This window comes from Cynoglossus semilaevis, chromosome 10, assembly GCF_000523025.1.
Source record: "Cynoglossus semilaevis isolate Cse_v1.0 chromosome 10, Cse_v1.0, whole genome shotgun sequence".
Lineage (NCBI taxonomy): Eukaryota > Metazoa > Chordata > Actinopteri > Pleuronectiformes > Cynoglossidae > Cynoglossus > Cynoglossus semilaevis.
The window spans coordinates 10,041,124-10,058,347 of record NC_024316.1 but is presented as its reverse complement, the minus strand read 5'-3'; the positions used below and the strand labels follow the sequence as shown (position 1 = coordinate 10,058,347).

Here is a 17,224-nt window from a genome sequence, read left to right as displayed (position 1 = left end):
GTATTGCACAAAGGACAACTACAATTGTTAGTGGGCAACCAGCCCAATATATAATAGTTGACAAAATAATGACTTACCTGATGTAAAAAAAAGTGTTCTTCCAGATTATTCATTTTAATCTCAACAGGATGCTGATTTTTTTACGTTTCCCACACAGAATAGATTAAAAGCAGCCATTCTGACTTGTATGACAAATAAGGAAAAAAAAAAAACCTTGGCAAAGTTTCTTAAAGCTCAACAGTCTCCTCCTGTCTAGGTCTTTGGATGGAAAATAATATGATGCTCCATCTTTCAAAGATGTACTTTTCCTAAAGCATTGTTGATTGCCCTGTGTCCATTACTTGGAGGGATTATGATAATATTCCACATTGTGCTCGGCGTGATGCACAGGAAATTCAATACTCAAAAGGTTAATGCAATCAATTAGGATGACAAAGGAGTAAAGTAAAACCCTCCTGCTCGTGGAAAAAAGAGACAGGAGAGGAGAGGGGAGAAAAGGTATTGAAAGCTTGAATGGATCTACCGAGAGAAAAGAGCCACTTGAAATGACAGAAAAACGGCATTTATTCAGTATCATCCAAGGCCGACTAAATAAAACACACAAAGTGTACTGTATACCCAAACAAAGAAGAAGAAAAAAGCTCTCACAGAGGGAATTGCATCATCCACCACTCGACCAGTTGTAATTGAACAATACAGTAGTAATATTTTATTTTGAGGGTAATAAGATACCTCAGCCAAGGAAAACAAGTGCCCAGCACTGGAGGCTCGGACATCGATTCATAATTCTCATGATGTTCTATGGACTTTTTCACTGTTCTGAGTCAAGTTTTGTCTCCACTCTATTCCCATATGCATTGTTGCACAGACTGAATATTAACAGCATAACAACTGTGTATGGGAGAGATATCTTTTGTTATTTAGATAGATGTTACAGTGCTATACCACACAAAGGAGTCTCATCATTACAGATAAATGGATAAACTTGGACGCCAGTATTGAGCTTTACAACCATTGTAATAATCCATATTACCTTTTCAGACTCACTCTGTCAAAATGATGATATATTAATCACATTTCAGCAATCCTCCGTGGCTAATGATAATGTTATGAGAGTCTGGGTGGCAATATTTCGCTAACGTCTGCAACGCCTATTTTCTGCTGATAAGTTGTGCAAGGAGAAAAGCCTAAAACCTTGTAATCCACTTAGGTAAGGCAGTAGACATACCTACTTCTGCAAACACTCACAAACCTCGTAAATCTATTACACCTTCACATTATTTAGGACTGTAAGGCTTAAAGAACACACACCAAACAGCCTTCATCCCACTTCTGCTGGGACCAAATGAAGACATGAGTGGCATTTCAAAATGTTGCTCAAGTCAGAGTTGTTCATGTAAGGTGAGAAATATCAAAACAGAGGCACATGTTTCAGCCTCCAATTTTAAATAATCTTAAGTTGACATGACAAGAGCTAGAGAATGTAACCCCCCCCCCCCACTACAAAAAAGCAACCAAAAAGATTTAAAACTTTGATTTTCTGACAGACTTTTTTCATCTTAATCCTCATTTTCACACTTGCCAACGTTCATTCAACTCTTGAACAGATATTTGGACAGCGGACACAAAAGCTGGGGTTAGCTGGTAACCAGGGCTTTATTTTCTGGCAATAAGAATTTCACTTTTTTTTCAAGGCAACAACTGCTTTAATTTGACCTACATCACATTTTTCTGTTTGGCCATTTTTGGGGTCTAGCAGCCACGTCACAGAAACAATGGACTCAAATGGGCTTTGAAGTCGGCGCTGAATGAAAACCATGGGGCTGACACATGAAATGCCCTCACAGCTGGGCTGCCCCCAGTCAAAAGAAAAACAAATACTTTGAATGAGAGGGGGACACGCCACTCCTGTCTGAGCTTCCTAAGGCCCTGAGCCGCCACCGGGAGGTGGGCTTTCACGATATGCCTGTAATGATGGATGGATTGGGAGGAAAGTCTATTCACATGGAGATGTTACATCATAAATATTTACACAGAGCTGCCGTTTCCACGTAGCCTTTGCTTGTTTTGTCACACAGTGGGAGAAAAAAAAATTAAAAGAAGAGAAAGTATAGAAGTGCAGCAATGAAAAGGCTTCTTCTCATTTTTTGCTGTAATGCTGCCCTGAGTGATTCAATAAAACTAAATTTAGTTTCCTGAGTTGTTGCTCTTTTTTCCTCACTGTGGTAAATTACTCTTCCTTGGGCAAACTGTGAGCTTTATTTACCTTCATCCATGACTCCTGTCTATTACAGTATTATTGCACTCCTACTCACATGCCCTGAAAAGACAACACAACACTAAACAAAGTGATTCTGAATTTCAATTATCAGCCGTTATGAAACCAATTTTCTTGTTGTTTTTTTCCACGGAGGACTGCGCATGAAAAAGAACCTAAACACAGACCTCGAGTACTAAAGACAAATTTTACACCATGTAAAGCAGCAGTTTATTTGACACTCGGTCCCAATCTGCCAGATCTTTCACTGAGACCTGAAAGAATTAACCGGTAGACAACAATTCTTGTTGGTAAGCAGCCTTACAGATTTCTGCTCACTGAGCTCAATTAAAAGCCTTGAAGTCTCAGGAGGATTTTCTTGGAACCAATGAAAACAAATTTGGCAGTTTAATTTTCCTCCCACTGTTGAAGTGAGGGACTCTGAACTAGGAGTGTTCCCTCGTGGAAGTCTGCGGGGGCCGTGAGGAGGGGACGCGGGTTGTCATGCCAGCCCTGTGTTGAGGCCAGCTGGCCTTTATCATTATATGCATTAACATATATCAAAAGCCAATTAAACCAACTATAGTCTCTTACGCCGCTCTTTTGTGGTCACACAAGTGAAGACTGAAGTTTGGACATGTCTGCGCTACACTGCACTGCTGAACTACACTTGACTCATGGTCCACTTTCAGAAAAACCTGTTGTATTAGTGTCTGAATCTCATGGATGACTTTGATTGTCCTGCTGCTGTGGCTCAGTGTATCTGTAAAGATATCTGTGGATCGTCATCATCATCATCATCCTGTTATAGGGAGCTACACTAGGACTCTGATTGATGCAGGGAGTGTGTCTTCTCTTTAGTGTGTGAGTGACACCAGCAGAAACAAAGGATTGTGATGTAGCCCTCCGCCTCAATTCACGGCCGTGCCACCCCCGGTGATAGCCAGGGTCTCTGATTTGACATGAGACAGCCCACGGTGTCACTTCTGAATGTTTAGATGACTCTTGACTAGGAGGCCAGGGGCAAGGGCCGTTGTATGCATCCTCCTGACATACTCCCACATCAGCAATGTGCTCATACCAGCTAACATCATTAGCACTGAAGGTTTCATCTTAGGAGGAGAAAAAAAGCAACCCAGTTTCTTCAAGTCACAAGTCATTAGTGTCCTCCAGAGAGTCAAAATGTACAAAGGCAGATTTTTTTATTTATTATTATACTCTTGTTAATTTAGTGGATGTCATCTGTAATTAGATGTCTGTGTCTAATATCTGCTACAGTAATAAACACCATACTGTGAGGAAATTCAATTATTTTGTACAGATGACAACGTGGGGTGTTGCCCACATAATATCTGAACATATTACACACAGTTATAATTTATTGAATGTCACCTGGACGTGGGACACATATGTACCAACAATGAGCAGCTATTGTATGGTGGGAAATTCAAACCTTGTTTTAAGACGTTTTTCTACTAATGCTTAACAACCTTAAGTCTGTCATTCAGTTAATAATTGTGTTTCTCAAAAAGAACCTTTGACTAGAAGACAAAAAAGGTGTCCTTTTATCTTTTTAAAGTCTTTTTAGGGTAACAGTTGGCTAGAGCTAATCCCAGTCCTGGGGACCAGGGAGGGGGGAGGGACTGGTCACCTGTCCATAACTAGGCCACATATTAAAATTCACACTCACATTTATACCAGAACACACTGGGATATATGAAATACCCCATACTTAATTCAACATAAAGGGCTAGGATGGTTGCAGCACACTTTATAACAGTAAGGAGCAAAGCAACGTAAGACAGAGAAGGTCGACCAGTGTAGGTGACATTGGAGTTGGTCCATTGATGAGTAATGGAATGTAAAAAAAGGGGTTTGTGTTTTTAGGTTAAGTACAAAGGGAGCATTTGACAAAGTCAGCGAAAGCAGGGGTGGGTGTGGCTTCACACGCCAGAATGTTATTGACAAACAGGGTAAAAAGCCAGGATCTGTGATGGCGCAGGAGTGAGTGAGTGACAAATGCATCTCTACACATGAAAACAGCATGAAAACAACAGTTGTGTTTTTTGTGGAAAAAGTTCTTCAACATCATAATGGGAAAAATTAGTGAACGGTAACCACAGGCTGGTATTCAGGTTTTTACATAAGCCTCTGAAGTTGCAACAAATTATGCAAAGAGTTACTGAACAATTTAAAATGTAATGTAAAAAAAGGATTAGTAGTTAAGTTTTTCTTGTTTTTAAGGTGTTTTAGCTCAGAGACAACACTGTTTAGCCATTGTCAATGTTAGAAAATACTACGTCTGTGTCACTATGTCAAAATCACCTCGTTGTTCTTGTACTTCAAATCACTAAAGCTCTAACAGACAATGCTCAAGGTGCTTTGCAGCAGTGTACACAACCTGAGAGAGAAAGAGGAAGAAAGAGCGAGGCCCTCTGTGAAAAACAGATACATCAGTGTGCCTGTGTAGTGTACGACATTGCTGTGAGTTAATCAGTTGGAAAATAAAACGGTGGGATTCTAATAAGTCATTTGTCAATTTTTACAACCCCCAGACACATTGATCCATGGGGATTAATGAAGATGCCTGATATTGTTGTAGATATGAACAGGGGAGATGGTGGGGACAGTAATCACTCATGTTGGGGATTTGTCCTACCTCGTTTTCTCTTCCTGGGGAGTCACTCCATCCAGGGGCTCACTTCATCTGGAAAGGGAGAGAAGAAGAAACATTAAAACCCCAGACACTGATTATTTCATTGTAAATGCACACAGGGTCCTGGGAAATCCATACATTTACCCAAGTCATCTAATCACTGGTGGTTGACATGATGTAGAAAGAGTCAAGATGACTCAGAGGTAAAAGCTGTGCTTTTGTTAAGTCCCATCTGTTTGATTTTTTTTACAGTATAAAAACAGTGCAGATATCAGGGCTGGGGGGGCGACGGGGGCTGGTGATTGGGGGAGGAGACTAGGGTTTGTAAAGCTCACTGAAGCATGACCAGCAGTTGTAGAGTACTGTTAACCATGTCTGTGCATTTTCAGCAGTTTGCCAGCAATGATGTACTTCCAGGCAGTAATCTTGAAGTGACACTTAGGTAGATATGTTTAACAGCTGTTCTTCAGTCAAAGGATAACTCCACTTATTGTGTCAGGATTAAAAATTAAGAGAAAATTCCATCCAGTTGAAATAAAGCAACATAAGAATTAAATAATATTTTGGACAAAAAACTAGAAGGAAGTAGTGATTAAAAAACACATACATATACAAATGAGCAGAGCATAAACTTGATAATTAAAATGCTTTTTTTCCCCCTACACTGAGGAACAGTACTGACATACACTGACCCTGACAGCAGCAGATTCAACTCCTACATCCTCTGGAAACTTTCCTAACCTTGAGAGCCCAGCCACCGTCTAAAAAGTAATAATAATTCTAACCTGATCTTCTTACTTATTTCATATCTCTCCTCGGCAACCTAACTTCTTCACTGCAACAGTGCAGTTATTAATTCATGAGGCACTAATTAGTTCTTTGTTTAATTTTGTGTTAAACAGACTGACCGGAATGATAACGACTTGCGCTGTATCGCTTTGGTCCCATGCCACTCCTGTTTGCTACAACGAGGGAGCATCGTGCGACTAGCATGATGAACCCAATTCCCTTCTAAGTTGCACTTCATTAAGTCAAAATGTGACAAGGAGCTTAGAGGAAGAACTGGCAGATCTGATCATACATAACAATGCAGGCCCAGCAAGTTTGGGAGGGGGGGCTCTAACAGGGGGGTGTGAGTGGTGGTGGTGGGCAGTGGATTCCAGCTTGCATGTTGATAATTTTCTATTTTTAACCCTTGGGGGCCGTCTTTCATTTTCCTTTAATTGTTTTTGTTCGGAGCTGCAGTGTCCTCTTTTTAAATTGCAGCTCCTATCAACTCCCCTGATCAACCCTCTGTGCAACATTGCAGGGAGACAAGTAAACAACAGGGTTGCCCTTTTCCATGATGTAGTGCAGATGCTCTGGTAAAATGGGTGACACTTTCCGACTGCACAGAATGCACACACTAACACGCCAGCGCACACACACACTATAGATGCCAGTGGTGTAAAAGGCACAGTTAGATAACGTGTCAAGTGTTGTTGACGCTCAGAAAGAACATGAAAAGTAATGTTTTTTTGGCTTAGTAAGTGGAAAAACCTGCTGAGTGCAGACAAAAGGTAACAGACAAACGCATGCATTCATAAATTCTTCTTAAGTATGCAAAGTCAAAGATCCATCTGCCCATAGTTCACATTCCTTCTTTTTTCTAGGGTATGTATTTGAAAATACTTTCTATAGGACTCTGTGCTCGGTACATACAGTATATTGACAGATACTGTATGTACCGAGCAGTATACACAGTATATTGATATTAACAGATTTAGAAACTGAACCATATATATAAATACAATGTGAGAAAATGTATTCTGAAAAGTTTCATGCAAATAGCAGACTGGGAGGTCACATGATGTATAGTTAAATACAGTATTGGACAGACATCAACACTAGTTTAAAGAGCCTCCAACAAAAGCTTAGTCTTTGCCAGCTGGGATCGTGTGTTGGCTAAATGTTCTGTTTTCATTTGTCAGAAACATTTGAGTCAATATCTATATTAGCTCAAAATAACACAAAATAATTGGCTTTTGTCATTAACTGCAGCAGGATATGCAGTGACATGGTCAAGAAAAGATAGTTGTGGCTATGACAGCCTGAGGTGGAAACTGCTCAGCATCAGGGAGTTCACACCAAGGTGATGATACAGAACTCTTTTGTAAAATGTTACAAAAAACCCACAAAACTACAACAGTGAGAATCATCGGTTACCAAAACAAAAACAATTCTTTTTTTTTAAAAGAAAGAGGATGTGACCCACCAGTTACATTGCTGTTTACGTCTAAGTCTAATAATACATTTTTAAACACTTTTTATTTTGTGTCTGTGTTTTTTTAACTTTTCCACTTTGTGAAATTCTTTTTACATGCAGTACATAACAGCTGAAAAATGCCATCAGTCAGGGTTAGGGAGTTGAGTTTTACCTTACGTGACATCATATGCTCTCACCTTAAACAATGCCTTAGTTTCAAATGACATCTTTTTGTGCAGCAGTTAACCCTTTATTACACACATACTTTAATGCAAAAGGTATTTATTCTCTCTCTCTCTCTCTTTTCACCAGCACTCTCACTATGTTTAGCATCTCCTTGTATCTTCCCACTGGCTGAAGATATGATAAAAATCAAAAAGCAGACAAGTAATTACACTGTATAATAGGCAAGATTGGCATTTTCAAAATCATTTTCATGTGGATGGAAATGACACTGCATAGACTATTCTGTATTCACTGGTGCAGATAAATAAACAAGGCATGGCGAAGAAGGGGGGGCATACAGAACGCAGAGTACAATGGCAAGCAGGTCAGTAATTAGAAACTCTGTTTGCACAGTAATATTTTTAATATATTCATCAGGAAACAGAGCATGCCTGGCATGATAAAATCCCATCAAGGAACATATCCCGGCTGCCTTAACCTTTCAAACAGGCTGGCAGTGTATTGTTGAGGAACTCAAAGGAGTGACAACATAAAAAAATGTACAGTGTGTGTGTGATAACGCAAAAGTGAAACTAGACTAAAAATGTTTTCTCTATCATAGTAAAACAAAAAGAACTGCTTTTGAAATTTGAAAAACAAGCAACAGAAATCAAGCATGTACGTTTTCATAATTTAGATACTGTTTCCACGAGATAATCCCGACTTTCTGTGTGATGATATGGAAACTTCTCATCTGTAAAGACGATATGTCTCTGACTGCATGTGTGAGGAGCAGCATATGTGTGTAACCTTGTTTGATATTGTAGGTGGCTGTGATGATGCTATGGAAATTATTGCAAATTGCTTAAAGGAATCCTGACACGCGAAAACCCTGACCTTAGGACTGTCTTTAGAAAACTGTGAGAGGATATTAGAATCAAGAACATTCAGCGTGTGTACAGTAAAAGACAGACTTGAGTCAAATATCATATACAGAGTAAATAAATCAACTCTTAGTGGTTAGGTTATTTCAGGTTAAGGTTCAAACTAAGGGGTGTGAGGTAAAAAAAAACACTACAGTAGTCTATAATGGATTACAAATTTAAATAACAGGAACAGGCACTTAGCTGAAAGGAACAGTTTAAAATAATAACCTCTTAGCTGTAATGACTGCCAATCTATTGTCTGAGTTTCCTGGTTTCATTTCCCACACATCAACTCAAAAACATACAAGTTTACGTGACTTAATCTAACATGAGACAACGTAATTAGATGAAGTGGAAACCACAAAAAGAACGCACTGCGTAGGTCTGTGCTCAATGTTCTGGGTGAGAAACTGACCATTTACTCATGCATTTTTTTGACAGCACCTACTAGGCCTCTTTTTGTGCTGTCACTTTTGACTCCTATTCTCCTCGTGCCCCAGGAGAGGACAGAGTCGGGGGCTGGAGGGCAGCTACCTCCACAGTCCCGCTGTCCCCTCATTGCCTAATTTTTGTTGTCCAGCCCTTTGAAACCTCAGTCTCATGAGGAAACAAAGAATGGTGATCCATGTGCAACAAGTACTGGTGCCATGGAAACCCCCGGTTTCCCCCCAAAATATTCCTTTTTATCCCTTTTGAAGGCCTGTCACCAGGCAGAGCAGGCGTCACACGACCCCAGGCCTGGCCATGACAAAGCTCATTTTCTGCCTCCGTCTTGATTGATTAAAAAAGACTTTTTAGTAAAACCATGTTAAAGGACACAAAAAGTGACACACAGAAGAAAAGGCCACAGGGGACGGGCCAATCAGATGAGTTCCCTGGTAATATCTCATAGAAAAAGATCATAATCAGTACAAAGGAAGGGTCAGGCCTAGCATGAAACCTGACAACAATAAAGATCAAGATAGGGATGGAAAAAGTTTGGGGCTTGGTGGAAAAATGGCCTAAAATGACCAGGGGATAAAAATATATTTCTATAAAGATAAAGAGTGAACTATTAAGTTAAAGTTATTTGGGAATGAATGTGTAATGGCAGAAATGGGTTATATGATGATTTTACATAAATTTTAGATGGTAATTTAACCAAAATATAAAGTTCTATTCCATGTACTCCATTAGGAGCCAGATCTTCAATTCGGGGGCAAACTCCAGTTGTTGTAATGTTTAAATGAGAACGGTGAGGAGGAAGGTGTTCAATCCTCAAAAAGTAACTATTTGTAATGGTTGTTAAGTCTTAAACAGTATATTTTGTAAAAAACATAAAAATAAAAGTTGATACTGCCGCCAATGAAACAGCAGTATGGGACAAAGGAGACTTGTCCTTTTCAGCTTGTCCATATGCTAGGATGCTACCCTCTGTTTGTATTTTCACTTTTCCAACAGTCATACCTCTGTCACCACTATAGGCTGAGAACTGCCTGATGTGTAACTCCTATTGTGAACTACTTGGACCTGAAAACACTGACTTCCTCTTTGATGGACCAAACCACACCACATTATCTCAACCTATTCGCTCTGTAGCCAATTTATGCATTATTACAAATGCTTTTAGCATTAGCTTCTTGACACACACATTGCAGAAAAATAAGACATGCGGTGTTGTGGTTCATGTGTGATACGGGATCAATATTCTATGCGTCCGACATTTTACTTGACCTAAGTGACAGAGCATTTAAAGCAGAGAGACTGTCTCTGCTGCTGTGCACGGCACCAAAGGGAGACCACATTATTAATTTATCTGAAAAGCACAGGTCGATATGAGAAGGTTGCTTACGTGTTGTTGTTTTTGGTAGTTTTACCAGCTGCTTTACATGGAAAATTTGACATTTTATTATTGTTTGCTGAAAAAAAATATAGTTGACAAAGTGAAGAATTTTATTTGTTACTGTATTTGTATGTGTCATTTGGACAGGTATATTCGTAGTAAAACAAATAGATATTCACAAGAAAAAGAGAGTCTCTCTTGCCCCCTATTTCTGTATGGAAATGCAGAGGAGATATTTACCAAGACAATGGGGAGGGAGGTGGGGGTGCAGAGAGAAGCAGAGGCATTAGGAGGGTCCACACATGAGCAATTAGTATTCCAGATCTTGATGGTTCTAAACACAAAAAGGCCTCACCAAATCCCCACGGTGGAGGTGTCAGACGGAAAATGACAAAAATCTGCTCCTTGACAGGGAGTCATTTATATTTTAGCTTCGTTCCATTATCTTAACGAATCCATCATCAGGCAATGCAATATTAACAGCAGAAAATCAACTCATTAGATCCAGGGGGATTTAATCAAGATTGCAATCATGTATGGGGTTCCTGGAGAGTTGGCTTCTTCGTTTTTTTTTCTTTTTGGTCCTTTCCACGTAATTGCTGCATCTCAGATCTTAATAAATTATTCTCGATCTGAGATTGATGCTTTTTTTCCCCTCGCCTCTCACGCCATGCACTCACTGTCTCCAACTATAATATTTACCATAAACATTATTATGTCATGGGCACACAGTTTAAAATGGCCTTTAGCTAACTCGCAGAAGTAATTGGCTTCTCCATTTCTCTCTCGTTTCCTTGCTAATTGCCCAGTGATATTGCCAACAGTTCACTCAGACTGAAAGAAAATGACTCTTTTGCACGAGCGAGGATGTGTCGTTTGGATGTGCTCTAACTTTTATGTGGAGATGGAAAGAATTCCCTGGGTTTGATAAGGCTTAACAAGACATGCAGGGAGATAAAAGGACATTCCACTTTTGATATGTAAAACTTTATGTGAAACCCCGGCTTCAGAGAGGAAAATAGGAAAGGGCTCATGTTTCAGGTGGGGATATTTTAGTCTTGTTTCTCAGAAAGCGCTCAGCAGAAAAAGAGCAGCTCTGGGCAGCAGATAATTCTTCAAACATAAATCACAGCTGAAGGACAGAAGTCAATGTTAACACAGAATAAACTAGACTAAATACAAACATACAATTTTGACTATGGATGTCCCCTCAGCACACTTATCTATGGCTCGATTATGTAATATTTTGTAAATAATATAGATTTAATTTGAAATAATACAGAACTTGAGCTATTATTCTTGTACACTGATGATTTTGAGTCCCTCAAATATATACGTTTTTATAGATATATATATATATATATATATATATATAGTAGGGCTGTCAGATGTGAAATTTTTAATCAGACTAATAAAGAAAAATTAATATTCCCAGATATGATCCTGTTATTATTAGTCTTTCTGCTCTGTATACTTCTGGAATAGAAAGACCAATAACAGCGGGTAGATGTTTATATTTCACTCTTGTTTTTTTGCTAGCATTTGTTGCTAATCCAAATGATGGCAATATTAACGGAAAACTGCAGTCTGTCACAAACCATTTGACAATTATGTCAGTCCTAATATATACTCAATTATTTTAAAATTAATATTAGTGGCACAGGAAACATGGCAGTTTATTCACTGTATGATGTCCTAAAAACATTTCTGTTCAACATTGTCTTCACTGTCGTCCACACCTGTCTGTGAGGCTCCTTCCCCTCACAGACAGGATTAACTTCCAACATGTTGAACATGATCCAAAAGTGTAAAATCTGTCAAAGAGACCTTTAATCTGCCTATGGAACAATGGCTTTTGTATGAGGACTAACCTGACCCTGTCACTTCCAGTTTAACTTGCTGCCTGTTAGCCGATGTAAAGCCCTCTCTTTTCACTCCTTTTTTTTTTTCTATCTCACCAACATCTCTATGCATACATTTGGTGTGTGTGGCTACAACAGTAAATGCTATGTTAATCCCTGTTTCTGTGAGGTAGCCAGTAGTAAATCCCAGCTCTGTGTACACCAATCTCATAGTTTTTATCTTGATTTATTAGATTACCAGTCCCGGGTCCCTGAGGCCATCCAACGTGTACTAATCCTAATCGGAGAAGACAAGTATTAGCCCAGTTCAAGGGGAAGTAAGCACCAGCGGTGGCCAACTTTCAGTTAGAGGGAAACTACAAGCTTATAGGCTTGATGGAGCTTTTCATCCATTTTCCTTTTTTTCCCCCACTTACATTAGTGGAATGAGTGTGTAATTAAATACATAAATCCTAACACACAAACCCTCAAAAGGCCTAAAACCACTGAACCCTGTCCAGTTTGGCTTTCTTTTCCCCGCACAATGAAGTTACTGAGCCAAGCCCAGTCGTTTGTATTTTTCTGTGATTTTTAACAGTGAGCAGGGCAAACATGAAAGTCCCATTGAAAACAACTGCAAGAATTAATTTTACATCTCAGTGAATTCAAGGCAGTGTTGTCAAATTAAAAGCAACAGTGCTATATAACTAATTTCCCTTGGTCCAGAGACTGTTGTAAAAAAGAGTAATAAATCACTTTTCATGTGTGATAATAAATTGCGTATTGTAAGGTCTTTCTACAATGTTTGCCTTCTGTGGGCAAACACAGGCAGCTACCACGTCACAGGCAGTCACTTTACTGTTGTTGACCTGATACCATAATGAAAGGACAGTCAGAGGCACATTGTAAATTGCTGGTCTCACACCGTTCTCCACCAGCACAGCCCATGTGAATGGCAACTCTGGTTAGGCTGGATGGAGTCAATGTGACACATGAGGCCAGGGCTGGGAAACATTAAGACGTGTCTGCTTGTTCACTAATGCTGGTGGCAGCTGTTAGTCTGCCAAAAACTGCAGCAGCAGCAGCAAGGATATCCTGAAATACTATTGAAAACCGCTAAACCTCCTCCTCACTGATGTAAAGCTATACAGCTGCTCGGCGCCAGCGCAATCACTGATCAATCTGAGAAAGTTAAAAATGGAGTCAGGTCCGTGGACTAAATCTGCTGCTTTTCAGCCTGGAAGGTCAAATCAGAAGAGGAGAGATTGTTTTTTTTTCATATTGGTCTAAGTTGGTACAGGAGTGTATGTTTGTACAAATGTAATTTTCACACAGTTCTAGGCTTAAAAATGAAGTAAAAGCTATCTAGATAACCTCATTTATTTAACAGGTAAAAGACAAAGACATAAGACATAAGAGTTCAATTTGTTTGTTAAACACATTTACAATAGATAATAATGTAGAAAGTGTTGCCAACAACACACTGCAGATAACAATAAAACAGATTACCCATGTGCCAAAGATGAAAAAGACACATATATATATGCCACACAATGCACCAATCACTGACCGTCTGTAGGACCGGATCTGTCTGCCTAACATCACAAAGAGGACAATCACACAACAGTGACCTCATACTGTTGAGCAAGAATAGACAATGTTTTTGATTGTAAAAGTGGAATATTTAATATCCCTACTTACAAAATTATTTAGATAGAATTTTTATATAATAATTTTTTTAAAGAAAACAAATGTTTTCTAGTGGTCAGGGGTTTTTTTTTCTCTTATTAACATAGTTGCTTTAAATGCAGCACATTACATTTTTTTAAATTTCAACAGCATTTTAAAAGTGTCCCAAACTCAGAAAAGTGGTTCACGTGTGTGTTTTTGCCCTCTCATGTATTTTTGCCCGCTGGTCTAGGTTTGATACAGAATGTAGATTTCCCTAGGATTACCACAGCACAGTTCTCTCCTGCCCACTGCCCTCGGGGGTGACAGGGGGAACTAAGAGAGATGTGACAGCCATGTCTGCTCCCTGTATCTGTTTGTTTGTCCCTGAAAATGAGACACCGGTTTCACTCCAGCCCCTTGGGCATGTTTAGCTCTGCCTTCACCGCATCGCCTTCATCTGATACAAAGTGGAAGTCCACTTGATAATAATATGCATCTCCGCTGGTAGGGGGTGAAAGTGGATACTTATTCACTTCAGCAGCATAAATACAGCCAATTGATTAATCCCTATATTTTTCAGTCTGAAACATACACTGAATATTATTCAGACGAAAAATAATATTTTGTCGTAATATCACCTTCAAACCTCCAAATATAGTGTGTAAATGTGTTATGAGATTTTTTTTAAAAAAGGAAAAAAAGCTGAACTCTGATCCAGTGACTTTATCTGACAAATAAAAGTGAGGAATGGATTTCCTTTTGCTCTTGCATTTTGTCCATAGACCTCAGGGTCGCCAAGTGTGTACTTTGCAAGGAATATTAATTTCCTGAGAAAGGCCTCCTCAGCCCTGTGACCCAATCCATTTCCACTGTGTCCTGTCTGCCCTCCTCAGTCCTACTGTTGTATCTTTTCTGTAAGTAGCGGATATTTCACCTGCCTATCAGTTTCCATTTAAACCTGCTGCTATATGCAGGAAGGGCGACCATATAGGGTCGTTGGCTGTCCTCTACAAAGCCCTCTTTGATGCTACTATCCTGCTGCCTCTGCCTTTCTCCTCCTCCTCCTCCTATCGCTCAAATTACAGTGTGTGGACGTCAGCTGCAGAAATTAGTCATCAGAGCTGATTAACTGTGATATGGTTCTAGATGTTATTAGGAGGGAAAAAAGGCACCAGCCCCCGTCAGTCTGTGATCTGAACATAACATTTTTAAATGTAAGGGTCTCTAATTTATGTTAACGTTGGGGAAATATTCACCTTCTCAGAAATGTTAGTATCTGGAACAGAGCCTGGAAGATGTTCAATGATGAAGTGCATGTATCCACTGGAGAGAGTACTGTATGTGCGAGAGAACATTTGCGTATGCAGCCCACAGCAAAATCCAGTTTGCAACCAAATAATGGGAATCAGATCATTTCCATGCAGCAATGTGCAGTAAGAAGGGAAGCAGCTGCTGCACTGTGAGGAAGGTAGGAGGAGGTTAAAAGGAGTCAATGGAGGCTAAAAAGACAGCAGGTCTGCCGATGACAGAAAGAGTAGCCAGGGACTGCAGTTCAGGACTTCTGGAAACCACATCAAACAGAGAGTGGAGCTGTGCCAAGATGAACACACATCAACTGTTGCAAAAAAAAAAAAGGGGGAGAATACAGAGGAAGAGAGGGAGGGAGGAGAGGAGCAAATGAATGACCAAAATAATGTATGTTAGGGGAGCAGAGGGAAATAAAAGCGAGTCATGGTAGAGGATTTTTGTCTTACTGAATTGACGATAAAAAAGAGACATTCATTCAGGAACTGTCGGCAGAATGAACTTCCAGTCCAATCATCTTTCCATTTTCAACAACACTTATCCTCAGAGGTTGAGGGAGGAGCTGGAGCCAATGTTTAAAATCCACTCATCAATATCATTCAGTTATCCTAAAGACTGTAAGTAGGTTCCTGATTTTCCCCATTAACTTTTTACTTTTGTTTCAGAGAGACATAAAAGGCCTAATGTAAGAAGTCGGCATAAGCAGACAACAAGCCGTCAATTTAAACTTCATCAGTGTTACGGAAGTAACTCTCAGAGTAAATAATAACAATCATAAAAAAAAAAAATCTTTGGAAACTAAATCCACTTGATGTCTCTCCTACAGCAGCACCAGACTGCAGTTTCCTTTGTGAAGCTGTGGTGCATGTATTTTTGGTTAAGGCTGACGGCCTTTTTATAAGCCTGACACTGTGGCACTCTCAGAAAAAATGCTGCACTAAATTATGGATATGGATATAACATAACTGAAACTGTCTTTGCTGCTGAAAAGTAAAATAAGCTCCACTTGGTATAACTGACATGAGAATAACCTATTTATACAGTTGCCCTTTATTGTTTTTGAATTTTAACTTAATCCTGAAATTTATATTTCAAAAACCTATAGTCAACTCTAGGAACGTATTATTTTGATTCATGAAAATTGTATATAGAATTGATACTACTTTCTGCTAGATCAGGCACTAGATCGAACCATATATGTTAGGGTAATTTTTTTATATTCATGCAGATATTTCTGTAAACAATATATAAAAACATCTATAAATAACGTGTAACGTATTTATAGATATGTTTATATACAAGTATATACAAATATATGGTTTGAAAAGAAAACCGTCAGTCTGCCATCAGGCCTGCTTTTCTGGCCTATCGGAAAGGAGCCACTTGTTCAGGGCAGCACCTGACTAATACCCACTGTAATGTCACTTCTATATTTGTATCCTGCTAATCTGCTCTCAGGCTCCAATCTTTTCCACTTTCTTGCAAATTTATCACGAGACTGAAAGAGCAGTGCCAGATCCTAAGTGCCTCACCCTTTTAAATTAAATAGTGGCATTTGTGATAAAGCCACTAAATTCCTTATCTAACTGCCCCGGAGAGTCTTTCAAGGCAAAGTGTCACTTTTCCTAAACTGGAGCACTTGTGACGGCACATACCCCACCCTATCATACTGCCACACACACACACACACACACACAAACAGACTGTCAGTTTTCTTGTCCTTTTCAAGGGCAGATTCTAAGAGTCAAAAATAGAACAAAAACACCAGTCAGGCATGCTGTGTAACAGGCAGGGCATTTTAAAACAAGAGGACCATGAATGGACAGACAGCTTTTATGTTTATTTTTTCCACACAAATTAAATCTACTTTCTGTTCGTACATGTTAAACTAACTTTACTTTTACTTTAGTTTTCAATAAACCTCTTTGTCTTCAGCTTGATTGTCAGAAAAGCAACAATAATAACACAGTACGTGGAAGACTGGGTGTTTAAAACTCCAATAACTTGCTTCAGGAAGAATTACACTACAGGAAAACTCAATGAACCATGCAGACAGGTGTCACGTATGCCTGAGGCAGCGACGACGGCTCTCAGTGTAAAAGTGTAATTTCTCACTCGCTTTGTGCTCAGAGCTATAGAGACAGTCAATCAAACAGCGCAAATCCTTATTTAAAGTCTTGAATAAGTAAAACCAGCTGCCCTCTCCCAGGTTACGCTGTCCTGTGCTCTTGGATTTAAGAGAACAGTGACCTGTCAATACTTTTTTTTTTTGCAAGCTTCCCTTCCATTGTGAATTCATAACCTAATAAGGCACTGTCTGAAAATCTGGAGTTATT

General features: G+C 39.3%; 1 protein-coding gene across 4 annotated transcripts in view; it reads right to left on the bottom strand.

The window, feature by feature from the left end:
* casz1 (castor zinc finger 1) overlaps positions 1-17,224 on the bottom strand; it is a 160,933-nt gene that overhangs the window by 87,134 nt on the left and 56,575 nt on the right. For all 4 annotated transcript variants that reach the window (XM_017035821.2, XM_017035823.2, XM_025059741.1 and 1 more), the window contains one exon: positions 4,917-4,964. The gene's annotated coding sequence lies outside the window, so the exon portion shown is untranslated. The remainder of the gene's footprint in view (positions 1-4,916; positions 4,965-17,224) is intronic.